Source organism: Eupeodes corollae, chromosome 1 (assembly GCF_945859685.1).
Source record: "Eupeodes corollae chromosome 1, idEupCoro1.1, whole genome shotgun sequence".
NCBI lineage: Eukaryota > Metazoa > Arthropoda > Insecta > Diptera > Syrphidae > Eupeodes > Eupeodes corollae.
Window position 1 is genome coordinate 240,680,840 of NC_079147.1, and position 13,241 is coordinate 240,694,080.

At 36.1% G+C, this 13,241-nt stretch overlaps 1 protein-coding gene across 1 annotated transcript in view; it reads left to right on the top strand.

Annotated features, from left to right (window-relative positions):
• The first annotated feature begins 467 nt into the window (after window positions 1-467).
• The window catches only part of LOC129953636 (protein enabled), a 184,789-nt gene continuing 172,015 nt past the window's right edge, over window positions 468-13,241 (top strand). Inside the window, exon 1 of the mRNA XM_056066880.1 lies at window positions 468-1,422. The gene's annotated coding sequence lies outside the window, so the exon portion shown is untranslated. The remainder of the gene's footprint in view (window positions 1,423-13,241) is intronic.

A 13,241-nucleotide genomic window follows, 5' to 3' on the forward strand; every position in this document is an offset into this window, starting at 1 on the left:
ATCACCATTGGCATTCATTCTCACACCCACACTGAATCACTTGACACATCTTGTTGTTGCAAAATGCAAAATTATTTCACATGCCATCAATATCCATCTCTTTCCAACGATGTAATAAACAAACAATTTTCGAACCGGGTTCTGTTCCACTGTTCGGCAAAATGAACCCAAACACTATGCACCAAAACAACACCGCACTATTCTTTGTCAACATAAAAAAAAGAGACAACCCGAAAAAACACACAAAAATAACAAAATATCTATTGTTATTCTCTTCCCACTGCGAAACAAAAGAACAGGCAAAATATATATACTTTATATTATCTCTACACAAAATTTTCAAAAATTCATCCACCACAAATGTTTATCAAAATGAACTTTCTCTCAAATTCTCTCTCAGTCACTCACTCTCACTCAAACTCGTCTCGCCTTCGCCTAGGTAGAATTTTTACACCGCAACCAAATTCATTTTCATTCGTTGTTCACTCTCCATAGCGCGTTGTTCTGTTCCATCACACAAAACCTCGGTGAGCTCCTGTCTCGAATCAGAAAAAATACTCCCTTTTTCTTTATTTTACACTGACTGTTCTTTTTTTCTGAAAAAGAATAAAAGAAAAATAAAAACAGTGAAAAAGAAAAATACTACGAATCAAATATGGCTGACAGAAAATACAGTATATGAGGATAAAGTTTTTTATTCGACTTCGTTCTTCCGGATCTCATCTCAACCTCAAGTCTCAACTTTTGTTTTAAATTTTTATAAATTGTGTGTGGACAAAATATAATTCAAAGCAGATTACATTCCCGTTGTTGAACTCAAACAAAAGTTCCTAATATTTGTTTAAAATAAAATAACAAAAAAAAACAACAATTATAAAATATTGAAAAGTTCTTGGCATTTAGAAAACAAAAAAAAAATATATAAAACAAAAATCAGTCTCCCTTGTTTCGGATATTCCCTACACTTTTCTTTTTCTGTTGTAAATTCTGTGATTCCGGATTCCCTTTAAGTTCTTCTTCGTCTTTTTTTCTTGGTTTTCCATATAAAATTCATTCCTACTCTCTTTTGCAAGATTTCATCCATTATCCATACAGAAGGGTGTGCGCTGCTCTGTACTCGTACTCGCTGCTGCTGCCTGCTGCTGCTGCTTTGTGCAACGAAGAATAAAAATAAAATAAAGAAAAAATCAGGAAAAAAGTGTTAATAAATAAAATTGCATCGATATTTTTAATATATATAATTTTATAAGCGATAAGAAGGAAGTTTTAAGTGAGAAAATTTCAGTGAAAACAAATTGATATCTTTAGAATCATAAAAAAAAGAAAAAAAAATTACATGAAACTATCGCCCCGTGGATTACCCCCCTCAAGGCATCAGGAAAAAGAGGACATCGACAAGGAAGCAAATTATTGCAAAATTAAGTAAGTACCTATTTAAATTTGTTTTTGACTTAAAATTAAATGAAAATTATTATAATTCAACATCTCAGTCGGTTGAGCATAAAAACCAAACCCAACAACAGATGTTGCCAAGGATTATGAATCTTTACAAGAGGAACTAAGTCTAGGTACTTGGTAACTCCTATCTGACTAAAAATTGTTAATGTAATAAGTAGGTAGGATGTCCGTCGTAGGTGGTGCAAAGTTTTTTCCTTCGAAAGTTACCACCTTTCATTCATTCCATCCCTTCCCGGGCAAGGACTCTTTTTAAATCAGTGTTCTTTCAATAACAAAGGGTAGGTGATATGCTACAAATCGGGAACACCTTGGGAATAAAAATGATAATTCTTGTTGGATAAAAAAAAATCCCAGGTCTCTTGCAATTGGAATCATAAAATTCACCTGCAATTGACAGGAATTCCATTTCGAGAAGAACAAAAGAACTGCAAAATTTTGTAACAAAAACAGGAGCAGACAGTGGAAACAGGGAATAAGGTATAAGGAACAGGGAAGAAGGAAATGTGGAAGAAAAATCATAATCATTGCAAAAGACGGGTGGGGTTGTGCTCTGGCTCTCTGTGTACCAAACCAACCATCATCATCAGAGCAGCAGCAGCATTCGGTTCGGTTCGGAGCTCCGACTTTGAGTTCGACTCCGACTCTACCATGGTTTTTGCCCGTCTGTCTCTGTAGTATCTGTTCTGTTTCTGTACCTTCTCTCTGTTTTTGCTCTCTGAGTGAGCTTGTTCCTGCTGCGCGTTGATGTTAGCAATTTATTTTATTATATGTTATTTTTGTGTGTTGTATTATTTCATCTATTTTACTCTATATTTTCCTTCGGTGTGTACCTACCCAATGCAATGTTTCTTAATTTTGCAACTAGCTGCTGCTACTGCTGGTGCTGGTATTTCTCTTACCCCACATCCAAAATATAACAGCCATAGAATAGAAACAGAAACAAAACCAACCCATCCACAACCATCATCGATCCCATTTTCGTATTGGGATTGGGATACACTCTGAATAATGCACAGAAACATAAAAAAGGGAACTTGCTAAAAGAGATAAAACAAAAAAGAAGTGCAGGAAACATATCTCTACTATTTTTCTTCATTTTTGTAGTTGTTTTTTTGCCCGAAGTTCGCTGTTGTTGTCGGGTTTTACACTCCTGCGTTTTAAAAACTCGGGGCTGTTTTGGCATTTTATGGGTTTCCTCCTTTTTTATTTGCGCACTTTGCATTTTTACTTACTTACTCACTCACTCGCTCACCCGCTTATTCAGTGAGTTCTTAGTTTGTTTGTTTTATTCTTTACCTTTGCCTTTAATTACTCTGTTTTTTTTTTGTCCAAGTTATTGTTGTTGTCATTGTCGGTTTTGGTTTTTGGTGGACATCTGGTTTAAATATGGGATATTTTTCTGTTGTCCCTCTATACCTTTTTAAATTCTTGGGTAGATATGAAAGGTACATAATGCAACTTACAATACCTATAACAAACAACCCGATTTGACTTTTGAACCCTTAAAAGAAAAAGAGGTGGTTTTATTTCCTAAAGCAAGTACCTACACCTACATTATGCATCCATAACTTGCTCGGTAAGGTAAAAGGATAATAGTTGGTCTCATTTTTTTTCATTTTGTTTGTTGAAATTTTGTATTATGTAGCGTCTATTGATTTGAGAAGTTGGAAAGTTCCTAGTTTTTACGTACTTTTGTACGTAACTACATATGTAGGTATAAACACTTTCGATTTTCTTGTTCTGCCTATCGTTTTATTTTTATAGGACCGGTAGACATTAATGTAGGTTGCCTAGAATCTAGTTCTAATAAGAAGTTCTTGTTTTTGTTGGTTGAGTGGGAAGAGGAAGTTGAAGTGGATTCTCGTCTAGATAGAAGTTAGAAACAGACAGACAATGTCGTCTGATCAAAGCTCAATCAAGGAACAGGAGTATTTGTTTTTTTGTTATGTGATGAGAAGTTTAATAGTTTTAAACGGAAAGGATCAATTGAAAAAAAGAGACTAGTAGTTTTTAGGTTCGTATGGGACTGGTCAAGAAAATTAAGCTTTTCCTCTTTCAAAAAATGTTCTTGGGTTGAAAATTTGTTGATAATATTTTTGTATTGATACCTTACCATAAGTATTCAGAATAATGATAGTTAAAAACATCATACAACACTTAAAGGAATGTGCTGAGATTTTTACTGAGTTTAGACACCTTACTTACTTAAGGTGGCGCTAAAGTCCGGGCCGGACCTGGGCCTCAACCAACATGCGTCTCCAGCCAGCTCGGTCCCTAGCTAGCTGTCTCCAGTTTCGCACGCAAAGTTGGTTGAGGTCCTCTCCCACCTGGGTGCGCCACCTAAGTCGCAGTCTTCCTCTACTGCGCCGTCTCTCGGGATTGGATTCGAAGACCTTCCGGGCTGGAGCGTTGATGTCCATCCGCTCTACATGACCTAGCCATCTAAGCCGTTGGGCTTTAATTCTGCTAACTAGGTCAGTGTCGCTGTACAGCCCGTACAGTTCGTCGTTATATCTTCTCCTCCATTCTTCATCTATGCGTACGGGACCAAAAATCACCCGAAGAATTTTTCTCTCAAAGCATCCTAAGACGCTCTCATCTTTCTTTGACAGGGTCCAGGCCTCAGCGCCATAAATGAGAACCGGGATGATGAGTGTCTTATAGATGGTGATTTAAGATGCTCGAGAGTGGACGTTACTTCTCAATTGCCTTCTAAGTCCAAAGAAGCAGTGATTTGCAAGAGTTATTCTTCATTTGATTTCAGCGCTGGTGTCGTTGTCTGCATTAATAGCGGTGCCTAGGTAGACAAAGTCCTTAACTACCTCAAAGTTAAAGCTATCCATGGTGACGTTTTGTCCAAGACGTCGTCGTTCAGTGTCCTTTTTTGATGACAGCATATACTTGGTCTTGCCCTCATTGACCACTAAACCCATCTTCTTCGCTTCCGTCGCAATGCTAAAAAACGCTCCACTGACATCTTCCAATTATGTCAATATCATCTGCGTTTTCGAGTAATTGGATGGATCTTTGGAAGATTGTGCCACTAGTGTTGACGGTTGAGTTTTGCACAATTCTATCCAGAACGATGGTGAAGAAGTCGGATGCCAGTGCATCGCCTTGTCTAAAACCTTTTTTGACATCAAATGCATCGGTAAGATCATTTCCGACCTTGATAGTGCAGCGTGCATTCTCCATCGTCATTCTGCACAAACGGATAAGTTTGACAGGGATGCCAAAACTAGACCTTGCTCGGTAGAGCTCTTCCCTAAAGATGCTGTCATACGTGGCCTTAAAATCGATAAAGAGATGGTGGGTATCGATTTGAAGCTCCTGGGTTTTTTCCAAGATCTGCCGTAGTGTGAATATTTGGTCGATAGTGGACTTTCCTGGTCTGAAGCCACACTCATAAGGACCAATCAGGTTGTTGACGAATGGCTTCAGACGTTCACATAATACGGCAGAGAGGATCTTATACGCAATGTTAAGGAGACTGATGCCTCTGTAGTTGGCGCAGTTTAGAGGGTCTCCTTTCTTATGTATCGGGCTCACTATGCTGAGATTCCACTCATAGGGCATGCTTTCTTGAGACCGTATTTTGCAGATGAGTTGGTGCATGCTCCGTAGCAAATCATCGCCTGGTGCTTTGAGTAGTTCAGCAGCGATGCCGTCAGCTCCAGCAGTTTTGTTTGACTTAAGTTTAGATAAAGCTATCTTCACTTCGTCAAGGTCGGGTAGGAGAATGTGTGAATTACACATATTCTTTCTTTAGTAGATCAAAGACATTGCGATCTAGAATTTTTGTTCATTAGAGCCAATAATCATATCTATTTCTGTAGTTTCTTGAGACTTTCTTTTCCTTCCAGAATCTTTAACAGGTACTGCGCTTGCCATTTCCGATATTTTTTAAATGAAAATATATTTTAACAATTACTGAAGTGAGCTACCTACCTTAGTATCAAAACTTAAGGTGAAGTATCGTTTTCGTGAGAAATAATCTTTTATTTTTTTGACCGGCGTGTTTGATGGAAGCGTGATTTCCTGCGGGCTAAAACTATGTCTCTCATTTCTACTTCCCAGTCTTGTGCTAAAAATTAATTTGGTCAATGCTAAACGCTCTAAGCAGCTCTTTTCGGTTGTTAGATTGCACATTGGCTTCGTTATAGGAGTCCTTATAGAACACTGCTAAATGGGTATGCATGCTTTTATTTGGAGCTCTTGTAATCGATTTTTGCAGAAGCTTCAAGGATGAAGAAGAAGAGGAGACAGTGTCTCACTTTTAACTTTTACTACTAAGAAATTACGACATCTTTTGTACTGGTTCAACGAGTAAAGTAGATCTTAAGATGCATGTGGTGTCACAACACACCAATTATTGGTTCAAGTGAGTTGGTTTTCCAGTCAACAGCCACCTTAACCTAACCTTGCCTAAGGGATTGCCCGTCTCGAATTTCGTGGTCCAAAAAGTTGTAGAAGAGCAAAAAATAGAATATAATTATTTGTGATCGATAATATTAAACTAGGGATTTAACAAGTTATTTAGAGTGATTTTTTAAAAGCTATACAAAAATTTAAAAAAAAAACATAAAATTCAAAAAAGTGCATGAAGTGAAGAAGATTATTTCATACAAATGTTGACTTTGACTGCGCCTCAAATGGTCCATCGGCTTAGTCCAATTTTGGCATACTCTTTTCAACTTTTCAGCCAGTACCGGTACCGGAATAAATGCTCCAATGTTGTCTTCCAATGCTTCAATTGAAGCTTGTCTGTATAGACATAAAAAAAGCCCCATACAAAATAATCTAAAGGCGTTAAATCGCACGAATTAGGTGGCCAATTGACCGATCCCGAAAGTGAAATAAAATGTTCACCGAACTCGCCTCTCAATAAGTCCATTGTTGGCAGTGCTGTGTGGCATGTGGCACCGTCTTGTTGAAATCACATGTCATGCAAGTCAAGCTCTTGCATTTTGGGCAAACAAAATTTTGGATATCATCTCACGCTAAAGCTCACCATTCACAGTTACGTTTCGATTCGCATCATCTTTGAAGAAGTACGGTCCAATAATGCCACCAGCCCATAAACCGCACCAAACTGTGACTTTTTCTGAATGCATTGGTAGCTCTAGCATTGCTTTAAGCTGATATTCACTCTAAATTCGAGAATTCTGCTTATTTACGTATCCATTGAGACAAAAATGAGCTCCATCGCTGAACACAATTTTCGGTACAAAAGTGGATCTTCGGCTAACTTTCCAAGAGCCCATTCACCAAAAATTTTACGTTGCAGTAGGTCGTTCGGCTTCAATTCTTGCACCAGCTGTATTTTGAAAGGCATCACACCTAAATCCTTCCGTAAAATAATCCACGTTGTTGAGTAACAAAGGTCCAATTGCTGCGAACGGCGTCGAATCGATAATTGATGGTCGTCATTAAAACTGGTCGATACAGCTGCGTTGGCAGGTTGGTGGTTTAATGTCCAACAATGTAAATTTGCTGCGAAATTTAGTCACAATAGCCCGATTAGCTGCATCAGTGGGCCAATTAAACTAACCATAAAATGGAAGAAGTGCGCGATGAACTTTCTTAACAGAGCACGGCTTTTGATAATAAAAATCAATAATATGCATGTTTGTTCGTTTGTAAGTCGATTCATGGTTAAATTATAGACCAAACTAAAGATGTTTGACAGTGAAACAAAAACACTTAACGTGCTTCAGCTGTTTACACCAAAAAGATAATAGCTAAAAAATCACTATTTATAAAGGCAATTCCACCAAGCCTTTAAATTTTTACTTTCTAACACCGTAGAAATGCTGGATTCGATTCAAAAAACTAAATTAACATTCATCACCCGTTATTGGAATGGTTAACGTATGATCGCTAAGCATTAAAAATGTTTAACCTGTCAATTTCAATCTGCTTTTCGCTTGTAAACATAGATTAATATTGTCTGTGATAGGGTTTAAAAAGTAATTACGTAATAATTCTATTCACGCGACAAGGCTTAATCCTCACAGCGACAACGACAATAATAAAATGACAACAACGACGCCGCCGTTCGTCGTCGTAGTTGACAACTCAGAATTAGATTACGACCAACAAGGTCGTTAAGAAGAATTTCAAATAAGCTAGTTAAAGAAATGTCAATTTAAAATAGCTAACACATTTTTAATGATCAATTTTAACAGTGCATACCATTATCACGCAAAGGCGGACAGAAGTTAAAAGTTTAACAAAGAACCAAGGTGTGTAGTACACTACACTACGTGTGGAGACCATTAACGGTTCATGTAGACGTTATATAATGTAGGAACTTAAAAACGAACCTATATATGCATATCTATACTCTGTCGTCGTTGTAGTCGTTGGATGCATGCAGGAATTTTTGGTGTTAGAACAAAATTAATGTGATTAAATCATTGTCAGATGAGATGCATTTTTAATGATATGGAATATCAAACACTTTCATTGCATTGGTTGCAAAGTTAAAGTTATAATAACATAATAATAAGCAGGTAATGCAAACCGGATGGAAATACATTTTTCTCTCCTTTGATTAAAAAATCTTTATTCTTGAAACAGTGGAGTTTTATTAACCTCTCAGTTGTAGTGGAAACATATTTCCAGAGTGAATCATCAAAGAAGAAGAAGAAAACCAGATGCAGATCAAAGTATTTAAGAAGCAACTTTAAAAACCAGGATACAGTAAAGCAACATAACATATGGAGGCGTAGTCCTCTTCTTTATTTTGTTTATTTTGTACATAATTCAAAATTTTATATGACATGCCTTTTGGATGAGTCAAATTGTTTCATATTTTTTAAATCGAAACAAAGAAGTAGAAGTTTTTTTTGTAAATAAGTTGGGAGATATGTTTTACTGAAAAATCATACTTTCACGTCTTGAACTAATTGAAGAATGGAGCGCCGATGGTGATTCATAAATCGATAAAAAATAAAATCAATAGAATCATCAGGTTTTTTATCGTTTAAGTTTGCCTTAGGCTTAATGCTACTTTTTCAAACTTTGTTCTTAATAATTGAATCAAATGATTTTTAAACTAGTTTTGTATAGATACGAAAAATCAAGGTCACATGTAAATTATGTATTTCAATTATTATACTGATGTAATAGATCTGAAGTCGAAGTTCAACAGTGGCTCCCACGACTAATCGGAAAGAGATAATGCAAATATTCGAAATGCAATTTCTCCAAGAAAATGTAGAACTTTTAACTAAAGCTCAAAATAAGTAAATAAAATAAAATAATAATGATAAAAAAATGCACTTAAAGTTATGAATTAAAAATATTGAAAATAAAACCGTCAATTTAACCTCTCCCACATAATCGGACGTTTTTGCATTGTAATAATTTGGTAACTATACTTTTCCGGTCAAGTGTCAATGATGAAGACTTTTCTTACATTTAAGTTAGTTTCCTGCTCCACGTCGTTGAAAATTCGAAAATTGGTGCAGTAACATCGCAAGGATTATAAACCAATACAATAAATACAAAAAACTGTGCTACGGAGCCTTTCCACAGTCCATTAGATAATTTTACGATTTAAGATTTAAACACGTACTACTTTGTAGGCTAATCATCTAAGATCCTTCCTTATGTTCGGAATCCCCAAAGATTTTTTTTGAAAGAGACCACAAGTAAAGAAGTCAGCAACGAAATTATCAGAAATAAAGGCATTACCGTCGAAGTAATGTACGAAATGGTCGTGCAGCAGAAATGAAAGACTAATGTTCGCTAATGAACATTTAACTCAGGATACGTCTTCCTGGATTAAGATGGAATTACATATTTTTCATTGTTAGTTAATCGTAAGACATATATGACAATATTATGTATTATAAATTAAACTTTGGTCCCTTAAGAATTTAAATTTAACCTTGTAGGTTTAGATGGAGGATTTTATGTAAAGGGTGTCCCAAAATTAACGCAAGATTTGAATTTGCCGCCATTTGTGCAGTGAAGTGTTGGCAACCCTGAAAAAAAAGCAATTTGACAGCTAACAGTATAGGGTTATTAAAAATGGAGCGTTACACGATAGAACAACGTGTCTTTATTATTAAAGAATATTTCAAAAATAGTGAAAGCTTGGCGGCTGCAGTTCGAAAATTTCATACAAAATATGGTCGGAATAGTGTTTTAACTTCGTCAACTGTGAAGAGATTAATTGAAAAATTCATGGAGACTGGATCCGTTGGAGACGCCAAACACACTGGTCATCCAAAAACAAGCCGTTCAAATGTGAATGTCGAAGCAGTGCGTGAGAGTGTTGCTGACAATCCAGGAACCTCAATTCGACGTCGTGGACAAGAATTGCAAATTTCAAGAACCTCTCTACAGCGTATACTCACCAAAGATTTGTGTCTTCATGCTTACAAAATTCAATTAACACAACAATCGAAGCCTAATGTCCATGGACAGAGAAGAGAGTTCGTTGAATGGATTATTGAACATCTACAAATGGACGCTGATTTTTCGAGCAAAATCATCCTAAGCGATGAAGCACATTTTCATCTTGATGGCTTTGTCAATCGCCAAAATTGCCGCATTTGGGGTTCGGAGAACCCACATGTGATTGTCGAAAAACAAATGCATCCACAACGCGTGACTGTATGTTGTGGATTTTGGGCTGGAGGCATAATTGGGGCATATTTTTTTGAAAATGATGCTGGTCAAGCAGTGACTGTTACTGGTGCTCGATATCGCGACATGATAACACACTTCTTTCTGCCAAAATTGGATGATATTGATTTGTCCAATATGTGGTTTCAACAAGACGGTGCCACATGTCATACAGCCCGTGAAAAAATTCAATTACTGCATGAGACATTTCCAGGTCGTGTACTCTCTCGTTTCGGTGATCAAAATTGGCCTCCTAGATCGTGTGATTTAACACCATTAGACTTCTTTTTATGGGGTTATTTGAAATCACAAGTCTATGTCAACAAGCCCACAACCACCCGTGCATTAAAGGAGGAGATTCAACGTTGCATCAACGAAATTCAGCCACATTTATGCAGAATGGTCATAGAAAATTTCAACAAAAGAGTGCACATGTGCATGCAAAGCCGTGGAGGCCATTTGTCCGATGTGCTATTCCATACATAAACCTATCCTATGTACTTTACGAGTCAATAAAAATATAACTATCAAAAGACTTAAAACGGCGTTTTCTATTTAATTCAAATCTTGCCTTAATTTTGGGACACCCTTTAGTACACCAGTTAACAATGCATTCAATATCAGTTTGAATTTTACTGGCCTCCAATGGAGATCTTACAGAGCTAAAAATCTTGAAATCATCGCTATATAACAGACACTTTGCAATTAAAATAAAATTTTGCAATTCATTAATAAAAACAATAAAAAGGAGTGGCCCAAGGTGGCTGCCTTGTGGTACACCTACAAAGTTTATTATTTCATTTGATAAAACATCACCAATTTTAACATATTGACTATGTCCAACTTAATTACTTTTAATCCAATCAAGAAGAAACGAGTGAAACTCTAGCAGCTCATGTTTTTTCAAAAGAATATTGTGTTGCACACGATCAAATGCATTTGAAAAATCGGTGTAAATAACGTCGACTTGCAAGCGATTTTCTAAACAACCAAGACAATAATTCGTAAATATTGATAATGTGGTTGGCGTTGATCTACTACTCATAAAGCCATGCTGATGCTGAGGAATATGTTTTCGAAGTAAACTATACAGTTTATTTTTATCAATTGCTTCAAGTACTTTTGAGATTAATTGAAGTTTAGCAATAGGTCTATAATTCTCCACGCATCCCTTAGATCCAGATTTATGCAGAGGAGTAATCAAAGAATGTTTCCAAGTATCTAAAAATAATCCTATCATGTTGAAAATATAACACAGCGGAGCTCTTTATTTTCGACTCCAGAGACCAAATATCGTCGGTATCCTGCAAAAACGTCTCAAGTCCACTTTTTTGTGAAATAGAGTTAATAATGCAAAAATTTCCAAAATTCATAATCCATGTCGTGAAAAAAATCCCATCTCTATATAAAGTATTTATGTAGTTATTGTATCAAAACCATCCATTCTATGTCCAAAACATCCAAATGCGTAGAGCAAGAAAGACCCAAGTGGACTTGGGTCCTTTTTGTACGCCTCTTTTATTTCCTTTTTTTCATTTTCTCTGCAAAAAAGCCCAAGTACTGAAATTCAAATAAAAAAACACTCATGGTACTTCAAATTTTCTCTTCAAAAATCCCAATTTCTGAAATTCAAATAAAAAACTATATCATAGCCTACTTGAAATTTTTTATTAGGGGATTTCCCAAATACTTTTGCTTTGAATTTACGTTAAGAAAAATGATCATTATTGAAAGTTCTTCATGCGAATAGGTTGAGCTTTTTTACTTTACTTTAAGAAAAATGAATTTCTCAAGCCGAAGTGCTGTTCTTCTACAGCTTGCGTTAAAAAAAGGTTATTATTTTGTTTCAGAATAGCTAGAACGTTTTTTAACTTAATGATTAATTACTTTCAGAACATTCCAATAAAAATTGTGATATTATACATTTTAACAAACCCAATATTTCAAGAGCTTCAAAAACAAAATCTACGGTATCAAATGGTACTTCCTGACTTTTGAAAATCATTTCATGATGTATGTAAGGCTTAAATTCGATTTTCAATTTTATGTTTAGATATTCAAGAACCCATTCCTGGATGTAGTAAAGAAAACAGTGAAAGAGAATGGGATGAATTAAGCCTTGATCAAGATTTTTCAGGCGACGATGATGACCTTGATTATATTATTCCTGACAACAACAAGGAATCAGGCGATAATGATGGTGAAGGAGATGTCGTGGTTTTGGAGGCGCCTCAAAGAATCTACTGCAGAAACACCAATCACTGAAAAGAAAAATAGAAAGTGAAGAAAATCGTTTCCAGAACTATGGAAACGAAATCTAAAGCATGCTGATTTGATACGAGGTAAGAATCCCAAGCAATCAAAGTGTGAAAATGTCGTTTTAAATGCAAGGACAAATTTACGGAAGAACAGCGACTAAAAATGTGCAAAGACTTTAGGAAGTTACCATATCAACGCCAAAAAGATTTCATTTTAAAGGCGGTCGTCGATTCGCAGACACAAAGGCCCCGAGTAAGATCTTCAATTAAAAAAGTTAACCGTAGTGTAGCTAGATCGTACTTTTTGAAAAATGAAAACTCCAATGTACGGGTTTGTCGCGACTTTTTTTGTGGGACCCTAAGTATTTCGAGTAGCACAATTAAAACGGCGCGGCGTTTAAATATAAAGGGCCAACCGTAGTTTTTTGTAAAGAAGACGATAGGGGCAGATCAAAACCCGCAAATAAAATATCGGATGAAAATTTAACACGCATTAAGGACCACATCGAAAGCTTTCCAACTGTAGAGTCTCACTACTGCCGCAAAAGTTCTAATCGGATGTATTTAGATGCAAATCTGAGTATATCAAAAATGTATGCCTTATTCTTAGAAAAATACAAGAGTGACACGTCAACAAAGATACCTTCATCGACTACCTACAGGAAAGTTTTCGGTGAATTTCTAGAAAGTGGACACAGCAACATGGAAGTTGATAGCATGCACAGCGCAATCGAGAGGCAAAATAAGAATTTTCCAGGACTGGCTGACTATATTCAGACTCGCACGTTCCAAAAGACTTAAGAGCAAAGGAAATCAGTATAAAACCCAAATGCGATACACTGATTTTCTGGACTTGTCACAACTGTCGGATATTATAAAAAAACA